Below are 14,233 nucleotides of genomic sequence, written 5' to 3' on the forward strand. Positions count from 1 at the left end.
GATTTTACCCACTTTTTGTCGCCCATAGTCGAGCTTTTTTGTATATTCACTTACAGTTCTGAAATGGCGAAGTACAATTCTATTATGTTCAGGTTATGAGTTAATCATAATCCTCATGAAACAACTATAAATGTTTAGAATTATTTTGAGTCACATGTACATTTGAACTGATAATAGAAATAATTGAAGGGGAAGTTTACCCTGACGAAAAGTTTGTTGTAAAAATACCAGGAAAATTATTGAAAAATGTTGCTGGAGATTTGAGGAAATTAAAAAAGCTTTGTTTGACGTCATATCAATTTCAATTTTCAATTTCAATTTATTTGCTCATAAAAATCCATACAAAAACATACATATACAAAGTATCATATTCACAAAATAGAAAAAACAACAACAACAAATAGAAATAAACATTGGATTGACTATGAGAGGGACAGCAAGAAAGGAACAAGCCTTGTGATTAGCTGACCCTATAACATAATAATTATACAAAGACTTCAATAACAAAGATAGAAAAAAATCACTAAACTACAACGAAGGGGGGGGGGGGGGTGCCTATAATGCCTGTGGAATAATATACGAGCAGCTGCCCCATATAAAATGCATAAATTTTGATTTTCTAATGGTTTATGATGTTTGACAATGCTCTTCTTTCAGGAGGTGGTGTGAAATCATTTATCTGTTGTTATACTCAATAAAATCAATTTTTCTTTTTTTTCTTCAGAAAATGACACTTTATTAATATTCACGATACATGGCTGGAAGCAGCTCGCATATGACGTCACAAAAAAAATTACATTCTAATAACTTTTTAAATCTTTGATGAATTGTCCTCAAACCTTTTTTCTGCATTTCTTACAATAAACTTTTTTTTGTCAAAGTGAACTTCTTATATGAGCCAATAAACCCCGAGACTAACATTTTTTTTTTTTGGGGGGGGGGGGTCAGTGTGAATTCCACATATGTTTTCAATATTCGTCTGTACATTAATTTACCATCATGACCATGAGATAATAGAACAACATGAAGGTAGAAAAATAGATGAAAGAAAAGGGGGAAAGCAAGGTAAAGAAGAGTGAACCGAAATAGGAAAGTTAAACAAGGAGGTCCTGGGGCAGCAAAAGTACGCTGCAAAATATATATTTATTGAAGTATAACCATGCATCAAGGAGAAAAGGTAGAGAGAAAATGATAAAGAAATAGAAGAAGAAAGAGGAAGAAAAGAAAGAATGCCCACTATTATTAGAGCAATATCTTGCCGACAAACGTAACGCAATGAAGTCGTTTTATCAATTTAATCCCAATTTTTAAAATCAACAAATTGATTTCTTTTATAACTAGATTTGCCAACAACACAAGATTACTCCTTGATATCATGAATTCGATTCAGAACTAATTCTTGACATCAGTCACTAGCGTACCTACGCTTGTCAATTTTTTTGGCGGACGAATTTGCCCACCCCCCCCCCCTGTGGAAAATCCTAGGTACGCCACTGACATATCAGTACATGTTATAGGGCCTATAGCATGGAGCTATTATAGCTCCATGCCTATATAGGGTTCAAACGGCTAACATGGCTAATATACGCTATACGCTGCTTATTCAGGTGTGACAGTTATTGGAACAGAGTACAACAATACTCATGGTAATAGGGAACCCGAACTTAATACCACGTCCAGTAAAAAAAATTACCTCTGTTTATTACCTCTACCGTGAAAGTCCGTGATTGTGAAATATTTTTATTGTGTGATCTCTAGGCTTCAATAACCTCTTTGATAGTTCGTGCTGAGTTGATCCAGGTTGATCAATGGAAATATACGTGTATTAGGGCGATTGGATAGGCTATACTGGAATCGACTTTATTTAATATTATTGGAGAAAACTCATGGAATTGTTGGTAAGTCATTAGTGATGCATTTATAAACCATTATGCTTATACTGGTGTAAATCCAGATGATGGGCATGACGGCACTTCTTTGTAAATTGCACATCTTTGGGGTAAATTACCGATTTTTTTTAAATTTACCAATATTATTGTTCAGGACCTATTGCTGTTATGACACATTTCGGTATACATTGACGAGTGGATACCATGCGCGACCAAAAAACACGTAAAAAGGATGTCTTTTTCAAGATAGGGCACGTTACGTACGTAACGTGATAAGGGTGTCAAAAACGCAAAATAAATTGCACATCTTTGGGGTAAATTACCGATTTTTTTTAAATTTACCAATATTATTGTTTAGGACCTATTGCTGTTATGACACATTTCGGTATACATTGACGAGTGGATACCATGCGCGACCAAAAAACACGTAAAAAGGATGTCTTTTTCAAGATAGGGCACGTTACGTACGTAACGTGATAAGGGTGTCAAAAACGCAAAAGTATTGAAAAAAGGGTATCTATTTCGCTCGGAAAAATATACGTGTTTAGGGTCAAATATGCGGGGATGATAAAACAAAATCATAATGTTTTATAAAGGATGTCCTTTTTGCCCCAACACTACGTGTTTAGAGTCCGATTTGCGCGAGGTGTGGACTGGGGCCGTACTAAACCAAAATAATGGTGTCTAAAGGTAAAACCGATCGGCGACCGACGGACCCGTGACATAACAATAAAATATCTCTGTACTTGTTATAGGGGTTCATTTCAGGGATACTTGCTAAGCGTATCGTTTTGTTTCCAATACTTGTTAAGGGGTGCATTTTCAGAATATGGAAAATACATTGCTGTACTTGTTTAGGGGCTCAATTCTGGGAATACTTGCCAATAGTATTTGTTTCCAATACTTGTTAAGGGTAGGGTTTCACACGCCAATACTTGTTAAGGGGTGAATTTTCAGAATATGGAAAATACGTGTTTAGGGTGCTTTTCAAGACCCCGTGGTCGCGCATGGTATCCACTCGTCAATGGAAGTGGCCCCCCCCCCCGGGGTATCTGCATATTTTTATTGATTCTATGACATCTACCCCCTGGACATCCACCCCCGGACATCCACCACCCGGACATCCACCCCCCAGACATCCACCCCCTTAGGACAAGTACCCCCTAGGACAAGTACCCCCGAGGACATCTACCCCCGAGGACATCTACCCCCCGGACATTAACCACCCGGACATTTACCCCCCAGACATTTACCCCCGGACATCTACCCCCCGGACATTTACCCCCCGGACATCTACCCCGGACCCGATTAATGCGAGCGCGAAGCGCGAGCAAAGACAAATTGAAACTTAGACCAAAAAAGGGCATACTCTATTCATGCTGTAAAAATCATGAAAACTGGGCAGTTGAGTATCTTCCTACATAAATAATACGAGCGCGAAGCGCGAGAAGTATTTTTTTGATATTCTTATCTGAAACTGGATAATTTAAGCGCGTTTTGAATAAAGAACAAACTGTGTATCTCAATGAACATGCGTGAGCGTTTTCGAGATTTAGACCTAGAATCTGGGCATTCTACATTTGTTATCAATCAGAATCAATAATGCGAGCGCGAGCTGAAAATATTTGATATTCCGATCTCAAAAAGGCTCAATCTAAGTACTATTTTAAGAACTGTGTAGGGAAATTGTGAAGTGGATATGGATTGCACTTAATAAATGATGCGAGCACGAAGCGCGAGCTGATTTTTTTCTTCTTATTATTTTGACCTACGACCGGGACATTCTAAGAACATTCGTCATGACATGAAAATGATGACTATCCTCCTATTCATCTTCCTAAGCGCGAGATGAAACTTGCCGATATTCCATTCTGAATAAAGGGACACTTCATAGGAATTCATAAAAATGTTATCTTATTCATTAATCTAATAAGCTTAATGAGAGCACGAAATTTGTTGAATTCAAGGCCTAAAAACTTGACATTTAAAGCACTTTTTTAATTATTAATTTGATGCATGGGTAAACATATTTTTTCACAATTGATCATGCGAGCGCAAATCACGAGCCGACATTTTTCATTGATAAACTGTCATGAAAAGGGGATTTATTATAGTTATACATAACTCAATCAAAATACGAGCGCGTAGCGCTAACTGATAAGTTTTGACAAAAAATCAGACCTGAAAAGGGATATTTTTAGAACTTCATGGAATACACAAAGAAGATAGGTACCTGACAAATCAAATAATGCTAGCGCGCAGCACGAGCTGAAAATGTTGATATTCAGACCATAAAACGGACATTTTACAAAGCACGATGTCCGAGTTGAATTATGTTTCGTATATTGACTTCAAATTTGTTACTTTAAGGTCTACATCAGCCTATATATTCGGCAAGATATGTATCATTGATCAGGCAATGAGAGCGCGAAGCGTGAGCGAAAATCTTACATAGTGACACGAAAGATTTTTATATACTAGTATTTTCTAAGTCTTCCCCTCATCTTATTATATTCACTCGTCTTCCTCCTCTTATTTTCCTTTTCTATTTCTTTCTCTCCCCCTTTTTTTCTGCTCCGCCAATAGAGGGGCCCGGGCCCCCTGGATCGGGGGGGGGGGGGGGGGGTGGATATCTGAGGGTTAGATGTCCGGGGGGTATATAGATGTCCGGAGGGTAGATGTCCGGGGGGTAGATTTCCGGGGGGTGGATGTCCGGGGGGTGGATGTCCGGGGGTGAATGTCCGGGGGTAGATGTCCTAGAGGGTAGATGTCCGGGGGTAGATGTCCTAGAGGGTACTTGTCCTAGGGAATACTTGTCCTAAGGGGGTGGATGTCCGGGGGGTGGATATCCAGGGGGTAGATGTCCTGATACGATTTTTATTAAAGGACAAGTCCACCCCAACAAAAAGTTTATTTGAATAAAAAGAGCAAAATCCAACAAGCCTAACACTGAAAATTTCATCAAAATCGGATGTAAAATAAGAAAGTTATGACATTTTAAAAGTTTCGCTTAATTTCACAAAACAGTTATATGCACATCCTGGCTTGTATGCAAATTAGGAGACTATGACGTCATCCACTCACTATTTGTTTTGTATTTTATTAAATGAAATATGAAATATTCTAATTTTCTCATTGTCAAGTGATACAACGATTAATTCCTCCCTGAACATGTGGAATTAGCATTGTTTAATACTATATGGTTCAGTCAAATTGGTCCTTTATTGTCAAATCTATAAAAAATGAAATATTGTATAATTCAAACAATAAAAACAAAAGAAATAGTGAGTGATGGACATCATCGACTGACTCACCTAGTTGTGCATATTACTGTTTTGTGAAAAATAAGCGAAACTTTTAAATGTCATAACTTTCTTATTTTCTATCCGATTTTGATGAAATTTTCAGCACTATGCTAGTTTGATTTTTCTCTATTTATTCAAGTCAGCATTTTCCTTGGGTTGACTTGACCTTTAATTAAAGAACTTTTGGGATAATAAAAAAATGTGTTGATAGTGCACCATTATCATATGTTTACCCGACGGGATATCTTAAAGGGAGGGTCCAGGCTGGAAAAATTTCTATCTCAATAAATAGAGTTAAAATTCACAGAGCAAAATGCTGAAAATTTAATCAAAATCGGATAACAAATAACAAAGTTATTGAATTTTAAAGATTTGCATTATTCATGTGAAACAGTTCTAGGCATGTCTTCATGAATATTCATTAGATGGGCTGATGATGTCATATCACCACTTGTTCTTATTATCACCACTTATTAATATGAAATTATAGGTTTACTCAAAATATTTCTACCAAGAAGAAACAACAATTGGATTGACAACTGATTAAGTGCATTAGTTATTTACTGCCGCAACTTATTTCATCATAACGGAGACACATTATTTACGAATGTATGAAAAAATGAAACAATTATGATTTCATGTTATAACATAAGAAAAAGGAAAGTGGGGATGTGACATCATCAGCCCACCTAATGAATATTCATGATGATGTGCATATAACGGTTTTCACAAAATATTGATAAACTTTGAAATTCAATAACTTCGTTGGTTGTTATCCGATTTTGATGAAATTTTCAGCATTTCGCTTTGTGAATTTTACTCTATTTATTTATTTATAAATATTTTTAGCCCGGAACATAACAGTCTAGATACATCGACAGTGCGAATGTTTTCAGCGCGTAGTGGACTGTGTGAATTACACTGTTAAAGGAAAAGTCCACCCCAACAAAAAGTTGATATGAATAAAAAGAAAAACAAAATCCAACAAGCATAACACTGAAAATTTCATCAAAATCGCCGAGATGTAAAATAAGAAAGTCTAATGACATTTTAATTTCGCTTAATTTCACATAACAGTAATATGCACATCCTGGTCGGTATGCAAATACGTAGACTGATGACATCATCCACTCACTATTTCCCATATGATATATGAAATATTATAATTTCATTTTCATTGTTAAGTGAAACAAAGATTAATTCATCCCTGAACATGTGGAATTGGCATTGTTTGATACGATATAGTTCAGTCAACTTGGTCCTTATTGTCAAATCTGTAAAAAAAGAAGAAAAAAAAAAGAAATAGAGAGTGAGGGACATCATCGACTGTCTCATTTGGATGCATGTCACTTAGGTGTGCATAATTCTCACTGTTTTGCGAAAATAAGCGAAACTTGTCATAACTTTCTTATTTTACATCCGATTTTGATGAAATTTTCAGCGTTATGCTATAGTTTGATTTTTCTCTATTTTCATTCAAATCAACTTTTTCTGGGGTGGACTTGACCTTTAAAATGCTCAAATTCATTTTAAGTATGCAAGAAGATGCTGTGTTCCACACTAAACACACTGTTTGTTATACTGTACTCCACTGTGTCTTTTCCAGCAGGATATATCGAGGAATATTGAATCCCTTTAAAGCCGATTGCTCAAGCTTGGTACATGAAGAATGTTTTCACAAGATGGGCCTATGTGCGGAAATATGCAGTGGTGGTAGGCCTATATAGCGCGGCCATTTTGGAAAGGATGACCGTCATTCCAATTCCATTACAGCATCGGGGGGGGGGGGGCACGGAGGGGGCACGTGCCCCCCAATCGGCTTGCCAAAAAAAAAACGGGAGAAAAGGAGAAAAAAGAGGGAGAAAGAAAGAGAAACGTAGTGGGGGAAGAAGAAATTATATACTGGATATTATATTATGTTATATATATTTCTTTATATTACTAGTACATCAGATTTTTTTTCATAACTTTATGAAACATTATTGCTTAGGGCCTATGTGTTCATCATTCCTGGTGTTCGCATTGTCTGTTTAATGAGATATATATTCCTGTTGTACTACAAAACATCCCGTTTTTAAGTCAATTAGACCAAATATATATCCTCGCACTTCGAGTTATTGATTTATGTCCTGACATATGCTTCTTTTTCATGACTACTAAAAGTGATTGCCCCTTTTAAGGTCTGAATATGAAACATTTTCAGTTCGCTTACGTTCCTATTAGTGGATTGGTGAGATACGTGTGCTCTTCATGGATTCCTAAAAACATTCCTTAAATCCCCCTTTTCTGGTCTCAATATAAAAATGTTCAGCTCGCGCTTCGCGCTCGCATCATTTGGTTAATGAAATACGTATGGTCTTAGTGAATTCTTAAAACAAGCCTTAGAATGTCCCTCTTCATGTCTGAATTTAAAAAATTTTAAGCTCGCGCTCGCAATATTTGATTAGTGATATACGTATAGTCTTCGCGAATTCTTAAAAACCGAAGCTTTAGAATGCCCCTTTTCAGGTCTGCATTTCTAAAATTTTCAGCTCGCGCTTTGCGCTCCTAATATTTGATCAGTGAGATAAATATCCGTTCAATGGCACAGTCCTTAAAATGTCTCTTTTAAGTCAGCATACCTGGCAATTGAGCACGCTTCGCGCGCCCAATATTGAATCCAAATTTTTGCTGGTGCCCAACCCCGTGTCGTGACCCACGGTACGCCACTGAGCATATTATTTATTTCAAGGTAGTCCAAAATAATTGTATTTTTGGTGCGGTAGGATTCTCCAATCATCTATTTTACAACAGCTTAAATGTCAAAACCTTCACATTCATGACATTGGGGATTTATTCCTCACATGGCGGTGTTAAATAATAAATTTCGTTAACAGTAATGTTTTTAGTCAGTATTCCACTCGTTTATCTTAACAAAATGCATTTTAGTGCTCACTCTTGTGATTTTTTTGTGTCACCATTCACATTGTACATAATAGTGTTAGGGCTTTTGGAGGCCATTTTGAATATAAAAATACAGGATTTATCACATAACTGACATAACAAATGATATATATCGTTAGCAATCATGTTTTCAGACATTGCTTCACTCATAGATCATAATTACTTGCATTTCAGTGCTCAATTTTGTAAAAATTAATTTTCCCCATTCATATTGTACAGGGGTCTATGATGGCGGCCATTTTGATATCAAGAAAATAAATATTTTGACAAAAATCATTTTTTCAGATATTATTTCACTCCGGCAGCACAGTTGCATGTACTTTATAGCCAATGTGTGGACAATTTTATGATTTTCATGGGTAATTTGAATATTTTGGCGGCCATATTGGATTTTGCCAATTTGCAGAAAATGCTCAAGGTTACACGAGTGGCATCATTCAGATTCGGAATCAGCACCCTCGAATTGACAAGAAACCATAAAAAAACATTGTATATATAAAAAAACAAGGTTCGACCCCTTCTATCCTGGACTATTTTAGTAGTCATGACAAAGAAGCATAGTATTATCACTATTACCTAAAACAATAATAACTCGAATTGCGAGGAAACATATTTGGTGTATACTGACTTGAAAACGGGAGGTTTTAGTACAACAGGATTATATATCTCGTTAAACTGTCTATGCGAGCACCAGGAACAATGAAGACACATGCCCTGAGCAAATAATGTTATGAAAAAAAACTTCTTATGTAATATAACAGAACATAATATAATATAACATTATAATGAACAATAATTTTTTCTTTCCCACTACGTTTCTCTTCCTTTCTCCCTCTTTTTCTCTCTTTTCCCTTTTCCCGTTTTTTTTTTTGCCAGACGATTGGGGGGGGGGGGGGGGGCACGTGCCCCCCCATGCCCCCCTGTAGTTACGCCACTGATTACAGTCATTGCTTGAAGTGTTCAAATTAATGTATGTCACGTATTTGTCTGGTTTGAATGAATTCAATTCAAATCATTATCAGGAAAAATCAATCAATAGTCATACCTCTCTTTGCAGGTGATATATATGCCTAACCAGAGGCGTCGATCCTGGGGGGCAGGGGGGGGGGCGATCGCCCCACCAATGAAAATATTGGGGGGGGGGCAAACATATCATTTTGCCCCCCCAATAATTCCGGATATGCATTAAAAAAAAACAAGATTGTAATGTTCAGCAAGCGAGATTGAGATACACAACTCGTTCTTTATTTAAAATCGTGCTCAAAATGTCCGCTTTTCAGATTGGAATATAAAAATTTTCAGCTCGCGCTTCGCGCTCGCATCATTTCTGTAGCAAAAACCCATACTTTTCATGATTTAATTGGTGAATGTAAATGTCCCATTTTCAGTTCTAAGCCTCAAAAGAACTGCTTCAATTTGCAATCATCTTTTCTTGGATATATAGCTTGTTCTTTATCAAAAACGTCCAGTAAACTGTCATTTTTTCAGATCGAAATATCAAAATTTTCAGCTCGCGCTTCGCGCTCGCATCTATTCTCTTTTAGATACAAATCTTAATCATTGGTACCAAAAATGCTTAGAATATCAAGTTTTCAGCTCAGAATATAAAGAAATTTGAGCTCACTCTCGGCACTCGTACTATCTGTGTAGTGAGATACGTGTCTGTGTCTCATGAGTCATACATATATATAGATATATATATATATATATATATATGTGTGTGTGTGTGTGTGTGTGTGTGTGTATATATAATATATATATATATATGTATGTGTGTGTGTGTGTGTGTGTGGGTGGGTGTTTTGTACGATCGAGCGCCTTTGGAACGTTAATGATTTCGCCCCCCAATCTGAAAAATGGATCGACGCCCCTGTGCCTAACGTTAGAAGGATCTGTATCATTTATAACGTCAAAACGATGAGTAAAATACGATTGATCTAGACAGGTGCGCTATTGCCCTTCGGTAAGGCATTTATCCTCATCCCTCGGATAGGACCTTAAGCCGTTGGACCCCTGGTTGCTTGCTCACAGGCATTCGTGCTTTCTTAGCATTCAGGTTAAACAACCTCGGTATAACAATAATGGAGACACATCATTTACTGACTGCGTATGGTATCGATTGTCACGCACGATCTAACTTTTTAAAAAGCATTGTGTACGAAGCACTGGAGAGATCAGTGGTACGAAGCCGTCTCTAACGGCCAGTACATGTACATGTAGTACCATGGACCATGGTAGTACCAAGCTGGGAGTTGGGAGTTTATATAAACACAACACCGCGACCTTGCTTTACCATTCTGTACGACGAGTGCTCGGGCTTGGGCCAGTGCATTATGCTATACACTGCTATAGGCCAAGTGCATCACCTAATAATTAAATGTATGCTATGATCTGGATTTGAGGATAATTTTGATTTTGATGAAACACGGAGGTGCCTGGATGGACCGAGAGTTTTCAGGATATTAATGGGAGGTGAGTATTCGACAGAAAAAAAAACAGGAGGGGGATATTGGATCCCGGGAAAAGGCAGAACGAATACGTATCGCATTCAGGGAATTAATAAATCTCACCGACAATTCCCTGGTATATGTTTTGACATAATCACAGCATGCAGCAGGGATTAGAATCACTCTTTACTATTACAGTCAGTGGCGTACCGTGGGTCACGGCATTGGGGGGGGGGGGGGCACCAGCAAAACTTTCGAGTCACTTAGTGAGCGCGCGAAGCGCGCTCAGTTGCCAGGTATACTGACCTAATAGAGACATTTTAAGGACATGCAGTGCCATTAAATGGATATGTATCTCACTAATCAAATAATGCGAGCGCGAAGCGCGAGCTGAAAATTTTTACACCTAAAAAAGGGACATTATAAGCAATTTTTTTGTAATCATAATACGTACCGGATCCCTAAACAAACAATGCGAGCGCGAAGCGTGAGCTGAAATTTTTGCATAATTATATTGACACCAAACAGGGACATTTTAAGGACTATTTTTTTGGAATCCATTTAAAGCATAAATATCTCACCATGGTCATCTAATGCTAGTGCCATGCTTTGCTGATTTTATTAGAATTACATCTCAACACATGAAGTCATTGTAATCATGATTAACATACGCATCTCACTAATCAATTATTGCGAGCGCGAAATGCGAGATGAAAATTTAGGAAATTAAGACCTGAAGAGGGGCATTCTAAGGCTTGTTTGTAGGAATTCACCAAGACCGTAAGTATTTCACTAACCAAATGATGCGAGCGCGAAGTGCGAGCTGAAAATTTTTATTATTCAGATCAGAAAAATTGACATTTTAAGGACTGATTTTAGGAATTCATGAAGAGCAGACACCTCACCATTCAACTAATGCGAACGTAAGCACGAACAGGAAATGTTTTATACTAAGACCTTTTAGTAGTCATGAAAAAGAAGCATAGTATTATCACTATTACCTAAAACAATAATAACTCGAATTGCGAGGAAACATATTTGGTGTATACTGACTTGAAAACGGGAGGTTTTAGTACAACAGGATTATATATCTCGTTAAACTGTCTATGCGAGCACCAGGAACAATGAAGACACATGCCCTGAGCAAATAATGTTATGAAAAAAACTTCTTATGTAATATAACAGAACATAATATAATATAACATTATAATGAACAATAATTTTTTCTTTCCCACTACGTTTCTCTTCCTTTCTCCCTCTTTTTCTCCCTTTTCCCTTTTCCCGTTTTTTTTTTTTTTGCCAGACGATTGGGGGGGGGGGGGGGGCACGTGCCCCCCCATGCCCCCCTGTAGTTACGCCACTGATTACAGTCATTGTTTGAAGTGTTCAAATTAATGTATGTCACGTATTTGTCTGGTTTGAATGAATTCAATTCAAATCATTATCAGGAAAAATCAATCAATAGTCATACCTCTCTTTGCAGGTGATATATATGCCTAACGTTAGAAGGATCTGTATCATTTATAACGTCAAAACGATGAGTAAAATACGATTGATCTAAACAGGTGCGCTATTGCCCTTTGGTAAGGCATTTATCCTCATCCCTCGGATAGGACCTTAAGCCGTTGGACCCCTGGTTGCTTGCTCACAGGCATTCGTGCTTTCTTAGCATTCAGGTTTAAAAACCTCGGTATAACAAACCTCGGTATAACTAAATTAAATTAATTAATTTTGCAATGATCGGATGATTCCAAGTAGGCGTATCGGGGTAACATTATAACATGATATCTTAACATTGAAACATTTTTGTTTACATTATTTTGCATTAGCTATGTTTGGTGAGGTATGTTGCTCACTGACGGCTCACTGATTGCGAGCCTCCAAAGAAGTGGAGGGATCAGTTAAAGGGATGGTCCGGGCTGAAAGTATTTATAGCTTGATAAATAGAGTAGAATTCACTGAGCAAAATGCCGAAAATTTCATCAAAATCGGATAACAAATAACAAAGTTATTGAATTTTAAAATTAAGCAATATTTTGTGAAAACAGCCTTCATGAATATTCATTAGGTGGGCTGATGATGTCACATCCCCACTTGTTCTTTTGTATTTTATTATATGAAATTAGGTTTATTCAATTTTTTTCCTCCAAGAACTAGAAAAATTGGATTGACAACTGATTTAGTGCATCAGATATTTATTGCTGCAACTTATTTCATTATAAGGGAGACATATTATTCACACAAGTATGAAATAATAAAAAAATACGATTTTATGTAATAACATAAGAAAACGGAAAGTGGAGATGTGACATCATCAGCCCACCTAATGAATATTCATGACGACTGTTTTCACAAAATATTGCTTAACTTTAAACTTCAATAACTTTGTTATTTGTTATCCGATTTTGATGAAATTTTCGGCATTTTGCTCAGTGAATTTTACTCTATTTATTAAGATATAAATATTTTCAGCCCGAACCATCCCTTTAAGAGAGAGCTGCATGTCTCCGATGTTTACTTGAATGCCGATCTCCGAACAGCGGAGGAACTGAAACGAGAGAGCTGCATATCTACAATGCACTGTGAGCATGATCGTGATGTGCATGTATGCAATATAAACTATGAGTGGATCTACTGGCGCCTATATGTAATATATCGGGCGCTGGAATGAAAACGAATGAGAACATTGTAGGCCTATACATAAATCGTTTCATATTCATTGTCATTTTCCTTTTAGTTTTCAGTAGGCCTATACCTGAACCATTCGACCAAATCTACAGCCTAATATATAGGCATAATCAATAACTTATTTCTTTGCTCGCTTACGTACTCGCACTAAAAAAAAAAAATCATTATTAAAGGCCAAGAGGTTCACGCCGGTTAAATGTTGATTTGGAATCAATAGAGAAAAATTAAACAAGCATAACGCTGAAAGCTTCTTCAAAAATCGGATGTAAAATAAAAAAAAGTCATGACATTTTAACATTTCGCTTACTTTTCACAAAACTGTTATGCACAACTCAGTGATATGCAAATGAGAGAATCCATGATGTCCCTCACTCACTGTTTATTTTGTATTTTATTTGAATTATACAGTGCGTCCCAGAAAAAATGAAACCGAGATTTATTGATGATTTATCATAATTTAATTACAAATACAATAAACAAATGACCTACCATTGTAAAGCTTAGAATCTCTTCTTTCATCTGAAATTACTTAGATTATTTCTCATTCACGCATGAGTGAGCAAAAACAATTTGAAGAGGGGATACCAAAAAGTCATTTGGCGGGCTGTATCTGAGTTTCAAAAAGAAAACCACATTTTTTAAAAGTTCAATATCTGCTCTTTAATTTGATACCTCAATTACAGAAAATGGTCAAGAAATAACAAAGTTCTGGTTATTTGAAATAAGGCTTGGATTTCAATAAATTTAGATATCCCCCGCCAAATGAGTTTTTGGTATCCTTTCTTCAAATTGTTTTTGCTCACTCATGCGTGAATGAGGAATAATTTTGGTAATATCAGATGAAAGAGGAGATTCTAAGCTTTACATTGGTAGGTCATTTGTCTATTGTATTTGTGATTAAGTTATGATAAATCATCGCTTAATCTCGGTTTCGTTTTTTCTGGGACGCACTGTATAGTAT

The sequence above is a fragment of the Lytechinus pictus genome, chromosome 3 (genome assembly GCF_037042905.1).
Source record: "Lytechinus pictus isolate F3 Inbred chromosome 3, Lp3.0, whole genome shotgun sequence".
Taxonomy (NCBI): Eukaryota; Metazoa; Echinodermata; class Echinoidea; order Temnopleuroida; family Toxopneustidae; genus Lytechinus; species Lytechinus pictus.